The following is a 12,699-nucleotide window of genomic DNA, read 5'->3' on the forward strand; positions in this document are numbered from 1 at the left end:
CAAGTTTTAACTTTCTACATTGAAAAAAAAAAATAATAGTCAGACAACAATTCCAAAGGAATTCTTCCAAAAAGAGAAAATTAAAAAAAGTACAATTAAGTCTCTACTCAATCAAGTATAACTGTAGCAGCAAAACATGAGAAAGAAGAACAATAGGTTTTATACCGTAAGATTTGCTCGATGTAAAACAATGTAACACTCATGTAGCTACAATGGAATGCTACTCCCACGGGATTCCCATTGCACTTCTGCGAACTCACATGTGTAGATATAGAAAATAAGAAGTGTTCTTGGATGGAAAGTATATCTTTTCAGTTACAGAAACTGTGGTTGTCCATAAAACTGAAGAGCTTCAATGTAAAGAGGTTTATATAGCACAAAAACATGCAAGCTGAACTTACCATGCTCTGAGGACGATCCATAAATTTCAATTTTACACGGAAAAGGGAGATTCAAGTCATTTAGGGCATTTTCATGAAAAGAGAAGGGATTGTGATAAGTACAGGAACTAAATTTTGGATGTAGCTTAACTATGCCAAAGCGTCAATAACAGTGGAATCAGTCCCAGAAAATCTCTTTTGCTTATGAGGGAATATAATGGGCCCCACCTAATATTTAATTTGTAATGAGAGCTGATTTCAGGCTATTCCACTTTGTTAAGGTCTGAAAAATGGCCCATTATGAAAAAAGTACTACATTGAAATTTAGCTTCCCTTCTGTATCTGAAGAATAAACACGATGAAACCGATATATGGGATGGGATCCCCTGCTACACTAACAATGCTTGGCAGTGTTTCTGTGCAAAACATCCTTAAAATGGAAGGAGGAGGACCTGGGAAGTTTATATGTCTGTGAGGCGAGATCCTTTCACAGCACAAAGGTACTGCATCACTAGGAAGATACCGGACTTGTTACAAATCCTTGCATGACTAGGTATCCTGGTATTCTCACTGCCACCAGGTCCTTCTTGGTCTTGAAGCACACACACCAACTGGAACAAATCTAGATCCTCCCCTCTTGCTCCAACACTCAGAAGAGGATTGAAACTGCAGAGACATTCAGATGTCAAAAAAAGCAAAGGTGGTCTACAAAACTACCTTTAGTGTGTATTTCCTGGTTAATAGATCCTTCCCTCTTGCTCCAACCCTCAGAAGAGGATTGAGTGGTCTACAAAAGTACCTTTAGTGTGTATTTCCTGGTTAAAGCTGGGTAATTTATGTTACCAAGATTCATGTCCTCACCAAGGACAGTCAGCACTTCGAAATCAGCAGGGATAGTTATCTAGCAAATAACACACCAAATGCAGAAGAGGAAAAGGACAAAACAGGAAAAGTCTTTCAAAACATGTGACACCGTTATCTTAAAACTTTCTTTGCTGCGTGGGAGATGACTATGGATTGAACTTTGAGGAACACCCTGGGATTCACAGCTCATTCATCTTTTGTTGCCTTACATCATACTGGAGAACCAGGAATGTTTTATTTGCAACATCTTCACTTGAGATCATCTGTCTGCACGTACCCCTGCAACGCAGCAATTTCCAGGAGCTGCCAGCACTGTCCACAGCTAACACTTTTCAGACTAAGCAGATTTTCCCATGCAGAGTATCTCCTCTTTACAACTAATTTTTCAAAATTCATGGGGAAAAAAAAAAACCAACCCCAAACATCAACAACACACACCATGCAGACAGATTGCAATTAAGCCAGTGGGTACAGATAAGGGCAACAAGCAATTAATGATACAAAGTATCCAGGCACCAGGTTCCGTATTTTCCCCTAAAAGAAGGAAGGGGAGAGGTTAAAAAGAAAACACATAAACCATTACCAAATACATGTTATGCTTGCCCATTTATCCTAGTATGAGTAACTGCTCAAGGAGATACAAATACCATAATGTTTAGGCACATTTTTTTCCTTGGCACAGGTAGCTGCTTGAAATTAATCAAGTAATTAAATGTTCCGAGTTCTGCTGCCATTCTGGGGGTTCAATTCGTTCATTTTTCCCTCACCCTTAATATACATTTTTTTAAAAATTAATGCAACAATTTTGAACTAACACACATCTACAAAACAGAGTCTAGTGCTGGCTCATAAGAAATCACTCCAATTATCCTTGTGAAATAAGATGTTAAATTTCTCTTGTTAACTTTGAAATATAAGAAAAATATTTTTCTCTGAAAACATGCAGCTCCCTACCTTTCAGAAATAGAGGAAGACAGTTCTTGGAAACTTATTTTTGTTGGTTATACATAGGGACATCCAACAAAAGCCAAAGAAGCTCGTAAACATGACAATCTATCTGCTTCTTACAAAGCAAATTTTTGGGATGAGGGCAAACAGTGGGAAAGACAAGTGGCAAAAGTATAACCTATCAACAAAGATATAGCTAATCAGAGGTACATATCTCATTAGTGACACACCAAACTATCAGACTGTGAACCCTGTCACAAATAAATCAATATGACCTAAACATTTCAGGGTCAGAGGTGGGATGACACCATTCTGAAAGCTCACAACTACTTCTGAGTAGGGAAGCGTGGAGTTCAGGTCCGGGTACAGCACCATTGCTGGGAAAACAAGCTGTAAACTTCCTTTAAACCATTCAAGTTTCTTCTGATTGCCAAGTTCAACTGGAAGTTTTGCAAGGAAAGACTTTCCAGTGTTGTTGACATCAGAGACCAACTTCTTTAATGCCCAAATAAGGGTGGTGATGAGCAGGCTGTAAAACCTGAGAAAGGATTAGATAGGCCAGTCTTGCATGACTAATAACAAAGCTTCCTTTAATTCAGTGCTAAAAGCAAGAGAATCTGAGGACCAATGCAGTCAGGAATATCACAAGAAACAGCACTTCCAGGAGGAAAATAGACCCTCTACTTCTCATTAAAACCTAACGTATACAAAAAGAAGTATTACAGTATTATTTCCTAAAAGAGCACCCAAGACTCCAGACAGTCATTTGCTTATAAATGGTTTTACCTCTTTGGTCCTCGAGGACTTCCAGACATATTGATGAACGAAATTGGTCTGACTACTCTGGCATCTTGGCATATAGTCATTTAAAACAGAGACACTTTCTAACTTGTGCAAAATTGAAACATTTGTTTGAGAATAATTAGTGCCTTAGCCCAACAATGCTTGGCAGACTTTTCTAATTAGTTGAGATAAATGATTGAGGCAGGCAAGCATGCAAGCAGACTTTGTCAGGCATTCTGTGAAAATAATTTGGACCACACACTTGGCTGCAGAGCCAGATAACGTATGTCATTCTCTGCTATCTTAACAGGTACGATTAAAAAAAATACAATGAGAACAAGAAACAACCATCTGGCGCATGAAAACTAAATTGAGAGGACTTTTCACATTTCCTAGTACAGCTTTCCTGCGTTCTCTGCGTGAGCCACAATGATCAAGTCACACTGTTTTAGGCCCCAGCAAATTACTTATTTTCTTTTGTATTTCCTATTGTACAGTCAGAACCAGAGCTGAAAATATTCATTGTGAGTCACAGGCTGCGCAGGTCCCAGAACAATATTTGCGGAGTATTCACGCTAGGATAGCCAACTGTGCTTTCCGTCTCCAGGGATCCTTTAACGTGAAAAGCATGTTCAAGGCAAACTGGGATCAGGACAATATCAAATAATCAGATACTTTTATACAACTTCCAGACCTGTTTCTTTTCTGAGGTCCTTCCAGAAATTAGCCTGCTAGCAAATGAAGACAAAACTCAAGGTGCCATGTAACTTAACTGTATCAAACTAAATGTCACCGAATTAATTTAATAAACATATCAATGTCACTTTGCTATTGCAAGGTAAGCTTTCATACCTTAGTGCAACTAAATTAGGCACATGATGTAGTTAAAAGCTTTTTGATATCCAGGCATAACAAGAACTTCTAATCTCTATTTTACATTATTTCAGTTTAGAGAGCAATCAAGAGAAAGCAAATTTCAAGTTTTAAACATTGATTCTACATGAATCTATAAAAAAAAAAATCAGCTGGCCAAACCATTAGATATAAATGGAAATGGAGATGTTGCAATTTATTATACTCAATTTATGAAATAATTACATATGCCAGCAACAATTACATATTTCCCACGTCTGCAGCCTTTAAGTGGTAGCCATTTGGCCTATTATGCTTAGATAACCACCTGGAACTCCTTCCTGGGAAAGTTCCCAAGTCTAGACACAAGAAATCACATATGTTTCCAATTATATGAAACTATTACTATAAGGCCAACATAAATCTCCTACATCAACAATCAGTTGCCAATTATATCACATTCCACAATAAGCCTTCTTACTATAACTAATTTATGGAATGCTTAGCTTAGAAAAATCAATAAAATTAAGAGAAAGGGAGAGGTAAAAATATCAGACCTTGACATCAGAGTGAACATTTGAACCGAAATATTAGTTTGGTGAGGCAAGAAAGCGACAGTGAATAGGATCAACAGAACTATAAATTGTGCCATATAAAAAGCTTCACATTGTGCAAACAAGGATGGCTATGTATTCATCACACTCATTCCTGAATCATGGGTACAAGATTCTGTGAAAAAGATTTAACAAAGATATTACTAAGTGTTTTCTTCTCTTGCTGTACTACACATCAGGCTAAAACTCCAGTAAGGCTTTTTGAACATTGCAACAAAATCCAGTGGGCTGTGTTCCACTTTCTGCCTTTTAAATAAACTTTTAAATGTTTCTGCCAGGTGACTGTAAACAGCAACTACTTAAAAATCAGCTGATTTTTAGTAAATTCTAGAAAACAAAGATGATTAAAAATAAGATTAGAGGGAAAACAGCCTTTACCAAAACCAAATTGCATATAAGAAAAAAAACCCAACACATTTTATACATACATACAGAAAGAGATATCACACTTAAAAGGAATAGTGAAAACACTTGAAAGTCAGCTAAACTAGCAGAGCTTTTTTCCTTTGCATTTTCCGCTGAGTGGATTGATTGTATTCATCTGCTTTCTATAACCAAGCAATGTTAGCTTAATGTTTATGGATATAACTATAGTAATTTAAGTACAATCAAATCTCTATAGCAAATTGTTAAGAGTTTAAGTAGAAACAGTATAATTTCCAGTTAAATTGTGAAGTTATTCTGAAAATGATCATTACCCCAGTATACAGATGGGAAAAATACAAGGATTAAAATCTTTGTTTCCAGGACTAGTGACTTCTGACGATTACAGCCTCCATTCCCAGGCAAATTTTCAGGTTACCAGTTTTCAAACATGTTGATCTGTTTTGTTGGCAATATTTCATACAGAAAGAATTAAATGCAAGCAAAATAAAACACTGCTCTATTTCTATTTGTCATTTGACATTGTGTTTTCTTCTGACTAGTAAACTTGACCAAGAAGTTTTGGGTAGCCTATAAATTCTGAAAGGAAATTCCCAGGTCCAGCCCAGACATTTTCATGACAATATTAATTTCAGCACAAAGTCTAGTAGAGATTTAGTCTAAACATGAGCAAGAGCTTCAAGTCCCTCTTTTGCTGGATTCAGGTTCTTTTGGTTGAGACTCATGCAATGTTTTCTACTGGAATGTTCCCCTTTGTGCAAATAACCAATATTTAGTACCAGAAAAATAGGTCTAACTACATAAACCAGGGAGCTAGCACAGTGACCTTGGATGTGGGAAGCCAAGGCTAAACTACCAATATTAAACTGATATTTACAGAGTGGAACATCTTAGTAGAAATGCAGAAAGCCAGGCTCAGACTCCATCAGCCAGTAAGTAGGATGCTTAATCCACGTACCTGCACAGCAGAAGTCCATGCGAGAACCCTGGTCAACAGGACACTAGCTAACCAAAACCTCCGTTTTTCAACTGAAACACTTTCCCAATAATTTTATCCTACTGAAGTTTGGAACAAATTAATTGCTGATATTTAGAAACCTGCAGAACATGAACAAAATTCCTCTCTCAGAGCTTTCCTAATGCTAGAAATGTATACATTTTGTCATACACCAAGCTCAGTAATTTGTGATTTATCATGATGTTTTGCCATAAAGGACGTTTTAGAATCACCTCCACAATACAAAGACGTAGGTGACTGTGTAGACCTGTAACTGAAGGGAAAACATTACAAAGGTTAAAAACTTGAACAGTTATTTGAAATCTAAATGAGACTATTCCTGTGTTTTCCGCTAGACCCCTGCTGCTTTCATACCTCAGTATCCACTGTTGTCATCACTTGTATAAAAATAAAAGAATAAGGAGAGCAAAACTTTATAAAGCTGTCTCCTGAAATTACACAACAAAAGTTTAATACGCGATTGCATTTATTTGAGTTCAACAAATTCCTAGCATTCCTATGACTCTACAACATTCTAGGAAAAAAAAAATTATACTGACTAAATTGCTTGAAGTATTTTTTACTCAATACCATGAATTGAAGTGAAAGTTGGTCAGAATTTTAATTCCAGCAACAGTTGAGAATCAGAAATACTTCTGATAGATGGAAAACGTAGCATTAAGACTGAAGGTTCTCTCCCTCCCACTCATTAGAAGAAGCTTGTTCCTTGAAACAAAGGAGTCACCATAATAACACATTGGTTATTTTTGTTATTTATTATGTTATTGTTATTTTCCATGTTAATATATTTAGTTGCCCAAGTCAGTGGCTCAATTCAAAGATCAGCAAAAAATCCCTAGAAAAGCATAAACGCAAATGAATTGTGCCAAACAAATTACAGTTTTCCCCCAAACAAAGGTCGGTATAAAAAGCCACAGCTTCTCAATATTACCACCAGATTAAACTAGATATAGTTACAAACAAAGCAATTATCAGAATGGTAATTTCATGGACACCACGTTAATACATCTCTTCTCATTTCTTAATTACTCACCTTATAACACCAAGTTATGTTACTGTTTACCTTTAAGCAATTCCCAAAAATAACATTGTGTAAGGCAGAGGTACTTTGAGGTGGTTTTATTGACATCTTCAAAGAGTAAAGACTTGGCTCAGTACTGAAAGGGAAAGTCACACTTAATCTGAACAAAAAAAAAAGTTTGGATTTAGATTAATCATTCAAAAGCAAAAAACACACCTGTTTTTTTATCTTCTTAAGAACTTTATATACCTGATAGTTTTGCATTAATGTGCCTTACTTCTGTGAAGAACTTAAAACTTTATGTACTTTGAGTCATTCCAATTGACTTTTTTCAGGTTTGGGTTCCAGAAAAAAATCCCCTAAACATCTAAACAAAACTCACTTTTCTGACAAGTGGCCTGGTATTTCAGAATAATTTTTTTTTTCATATGTATATAGTGCTTAATACTAATACAAAAATCAGTAATGGCTAAATCCCATTGACTTTCAGTTAAATACAGACTTTTCACCTACCATAGTTAATTTCAAAAGTATATAGATATCCAATAATACGGATCAGTGCCTGGCTGGATTTTCAAATGTACATAGTGGTTTAGGCCATGGTTTTGATACATTTCAACAGAAGCTAGACACTTACTGGTTAGACCCTTCTGAAGATCCTAGAAGATGCCTTCCTGCACGTAGGAATTTTAATTCTGATGCTTCCTACTCCCGAGTGCTTGACTTTACATGCAACCATGAGCACCATTACTCATTTTTGAGCATTTAAATTTATAGGTCTACAGTACAGATGTCTACATATACTGTATTACCGCTGCACTATCTACAGGCAGTTGATTATTTTTTAATGTATATGAAGAATTAGGTCATGACATACAAATAAAACAGCAAAATCTCAAAAGCTTTCATTGACTTGACAGAAAGAACTGTTGAAAGCAATCGGGCCAACAGTCATTAATTTAAATTTTGCAACCAAGCCATGACACAATACATGCTATCAACTGAACAAGGCAATCCACCCAATTGGGTCAAATAATCTATGGATTGAGGATCCCTAGACACTGTACATTATAATGACAGGCAGAAACAATGTGTAACACAGCTATAATTGCAGCAACATTTTTGAACACATGACAGTATCCAACTGGCCATGACTATGGGGCACTTCTTTTTTCCCCGGGATGTCAGAGACAGGTTTAATTATAAAGCTGCAGTAAAATCAACAAAAATGAAGATAAATAGAATAGACTATCTAAAAATAATATAGGCATATTAGCTAGGATTTGATGTCTCTGTATATTACACATGGCCTGCACTGCAGTTTGTAATTTAATTGAGATCAGATTGTCTGATAGATTGAAGAATTACAAGCAATCCCATAATTCAGTCTTTGAGATGATAGCGTGACAAGACCTATCGTTACAGCTCAAACACAGATCTCAGAATGATGAGAGCTTGTTATCTAAGCATCTTACATCCATACAAATGCTATGAGTTCTCATTTGTGGATGCAAGTAATAGGAAAGGAAATTTGGGAATAAGAGGTTGTGGCAACCTGGTCACTGTAATGTGTTACCTGAGGAACGGAGAGCTCCTGATTACACAGTGAAATAACACAAAGTAAGATAAGTACTGTGAAATGCAGGATAATTCTTCTTTTCCTGAAGTAGGTTCCATTCCCATTACATCTGTTTATTGAACAGTTTCATTTCTTGCTTTGCTCTCAAGAGTGAAGCCCATAATCTTACTGGAAAAAAACGATACAATAAAAGATAGCTAAAAAATGGGAAAACAAAGAATGAGAATTGCTTTACCTTCTTGGCCTTCAGAGCAGCAAAGGCAAACAGTAACCTTGGCATCCTGTCAAATGCTTTTTAAACTAATATTGAAGGAAAACAGCATAAGTAATGGACAACAGCTAAGGCAGGGCAAGTTCTCATACTCACACTGTTTCATGGTCATTGAAATGACACAACACTGCCACAAAAATCTTTTCCAGATAGTTTTTAGTGACAACAGTAATACTTCATCCTCTGCTTCAGGCCACAGCTATGAGAAACTGGAGGTACTTGAAACCTCCTCTCTCAAGAGTTTGGGGGAATGGAGAGCCACACAAAGCTGAGGGATCATGTAGGGGCAGAACTCTTTCATCAGATACTTCTTTTAAGGTTTCCATAAACATCCATACCCTTCAAGCTGCTGGCAACCACCTCAAGTTTGAGATCACAGGGCCACTTCTCTTATCCCGCTATCTTTCCTCTTCTTGCTTCCTATATCTCCTCTATCTTATAGCATCCTCAGACTTCAACTAAGCCAAGGCTCCCACCTAATTTGTCTCCTCGTTCCTTTGTATTCATCCACCAGGAGGTGTAATGATCACAAAATAAAAGCCATCTCCATGCCCCATGAGTATACACATTAGGAAAGGTAGTAGGTGTGGTTTTGTGCAGTTTGTCAGATGAGGACACAAAGGTGGTTGGGTAAGGGAAGGGAGAAAGACAGGGAAAGATGCTGGAGCTGAACAGCACTGATCTTGGAAGCAAAACCTGTCCACTCACTTTGCTCACTGCTTCTCTAGAAACTGAGACACAAACCTAGAGCAGAAAGAAGTTTCGCAAATTCAGCAGACCTCCCATCATTCCCTTTATCAGTTAATAGTAGCTCCAAACTGACACCTGAAGGCAAGTAAAGTTTGAGTGTTGTTCTTCAGAACCAATTGTTAGATTCAAGGCACAAAATAATGTATTTTGTGCTAGCTATATTATGTATGCAGACTGTCATTTAAAACTTTGGCCACGTCTTTCACTCATTCAATAATAACATACAATAGCAGTAACCTCATTCAACATGTTAATCATCACCTACCATTAACTTCAAACAGATTTTTTCACTTAACTTTTTAATAAAGAGAACAAAAGCATTTGCTCAGTGCAGTGTTCACAGAGCAGTGATTCTCACCATATACAAATGTAAAGCATACCTTAACAACCTGCTGCTGAGATTTGTATGCCTGATTATGAAGTTAAGCAGTGAAATACATAGAAACTGGGAAGCCATAAGAGCTTAAAAGCTAGAGTCAAGCTAAGAAGACCACACAGATCTGATAAAGGATAATAATAATAATAAAAAAAAATTCTGTAAGAAACAATTACAATTTTTCTACAAGAAAAAATGCAGAGAAGGAGATAAATGCATTGTGGACCTCTCCACAGACTTGAGTTACTTTTGCTCTCAGTGTATTTTTTACACTATGCCTTAAAAATGAGGCATTGATATGACTTCTACATCTAACTCACATTGGGAGGCTGGGGAAGGTGGTCGTTTTGGTTTTTCGAACCCACAGAAACACAATATTTAGTAACATTTAGCATGTGACAATTGGCTTGGCAGTATTTCCAGAAACTGCAAACATGTCCATACCCCACCCGTTGTGTCGTACAACACACACAGCCCTCCATCCTCATGACCTCAGACAGAGAGAATTGTAAGGACTGATCCTGTGCGCTGTGGAGGCAGCGAGGATTTTGTCACTAAAACGTAGTAGAACCATTAATTGGGTTACTTGCTAGAGAGAAGACAGGAGCTATTAAAAAGAAAGGTGGCATGAAAAATAACAAACCCACAGCACCAATGCAACAGTAACCATAATACAATCAGGGATAATTTGTGACCTAAATGAAGAACAGAGGTAGGGACATAAATTTCAAAGTGCTGTATGAAACATTAGATGCACACCTTATTAAAGATGATGAGATTTGTGTCTCTAATTTGGCCTGAAGTGCACAAAATGTCCTATCCTTAAACATTTCTGCAAGGACATTTTTCAAATTCTTAGCAAGGAAAGAAGAAGAGGAGTACTGATTATGTGGCTTGGGGTGAAATGAGCTACTCATCAATAAAAACAGTAGCAGGAAAAGGGATAAAGTTAGTCAGAATAGGGCGTAACTAGCATGTAAAAAGACAGAAAAAGGCAGTAAGGTGATGGTAAGGATACAGAGTAAACCTGAGACAATATGAATGATAAATACGGGGAGGCATAGAATGTAAAAAAGGAAAGTGCCATTCAACAGCAGTGTCACACTAACACACATTTCCAGGATGGATGGAATGAAGAATCAGATGAGGCTCAAGAAGCAGCTGCATGCGTATGTTACTGACAGAACAGACAGACTTTATAGAGATGACAAATGAATATTATGTCTCAATATCAACAGGGATGGACAGATGACTGATTCTGAAAATAGGACTATAAATTCCAAGTGAAGAAACTGAAATGCTGTGGGAACTTTGACTCATATAGCTGCAGATGCTGTTTCATTCTAAGAAATGGTATGACATCCTATATTCTCAGCAACAAATTACTTTCCAAACTTGTCAGAAATTAAGCTGGAGCAGCAAATATTAACATTCCTGGCTAGAAATGGATGCACCTTGGATGACAGTAGTGGCGAAGCACATTGAAGCTCCTTTTTCCTAGAGCCATACCCCAACTGAAGACAGACACATCACGCTTACTTCAGAGACCTGCTTTGACCCAGCAAGGAAAACAAACCAACCCCTACCTTTTGGAAAAAAAAAAAAAAAAAAAAAGCTAATGAAAAATGTAAAGTTCAACTCTTCTAGCTTTCCATGACCTGCAAGGAAACCTCACCACCTAGGCTACTAAAACTCTCACCCGAGGCACTCCTGTAGCTCTTCTGCAATGCTTATCAAGCCAGCAGAAGACTTAATTGAAGAAAGTGAGAAATGCCCCATCCAACAGAAAGCAGTAGGATCTGAGGACAGACAGTACCCAACTCACTAACATGACAGGGCTGAGAGAAGGGGACTTTGAACCACTCCCAGCTGGACAAACTAGCATCTGGAGACCACCATCACCCAAGGCTCGGATTCAGCACTGATTTCAAAAAGTGGCACATAGCTTTCTGTGTGGCTAAGACACATTTGTTATCTTCCATGTAAAATAAAGAGGCAGGCAGATACTTTTAACTGGCACAGTTGGAGTTTAGCAGTGGGTGATCGGGCTATACACTTAGAGAAAGGGGAAGGGGAAAACTAAAGGCAACAGCAAACCACCCAGAGCAAACCATGCCTGCATGCTAACAGTAAGAAAAGCTGAACTCCAGAGATGGATTGATTTTCACCTGCCTTCCTTAAAAAAAGCAGTCATGCAGCTGGCAGAAAAGTATCACTATGAACAGGAAAGAAGCACCAAAATGGGTGCCGCTTGGTAAAAAAGAAGGTAGGGAACTAGTATGTCTGACCTTTGTTGACAAGCGAGGTCATACAGAGTTTAATAAAAGATGAGATCACAAACCTGCTGGAGAAATGGCCTGATAAAATTAGCTTCAAATGGTTTAAGAAAGCAAATGTTCTCACAAACATAATGAGATTATTATTATTTTATTTCTTTTTATCTAGACAATTGTCTGAACAGGCAAAAGTAAAGCTATGAGCATAATGCTCAGTTTCAAAAGGTATATGCATTTACTGTAAAGACAATAAGACTTGGAAGACAAGATAGATGCCATCTTTGATTGGAGTTGTTGGAATAAAAGAAAGCTGTTTCCAACTGCTAAATGTACCAGACAGTTCAAAGGAAAATTAAATGTGCGTTCAGTAAAAAAGCATTAAAGGACCACATCCGAGAGCTCAGAGAGTAAAATTCTCCTGTTGCTGAGAAAGTTTGTGGTGGGACCCCATACCCAAATACAGCTGTTCCATCCTGGGCACCAGCCTCCCCGCTTCCCCTGGAACCATTGCCCCGCTTCCTGACAGCAAAGACTGAGCTTGGGCAACTGACACAAAAGTGCCCCCAAAACTCCTCTAGCGCTC

The sequence above is a fragment of the Charadrius vociferus genome, unplaced genomic scaffold, assembly GCF_000708025.1.
Source record: "Charadrius vociferus isolate BGI_N301 unplaced genomic scaffold, ASM70802v2 scaffold365, whole genome shotgun sequence".
Classification (NCBI taxonomy): Eukaryota; Metazoa; Chordata; class Aves; order Charadriiformes; family Charadriidae; genus Charadrius; species Charadrius vociferus.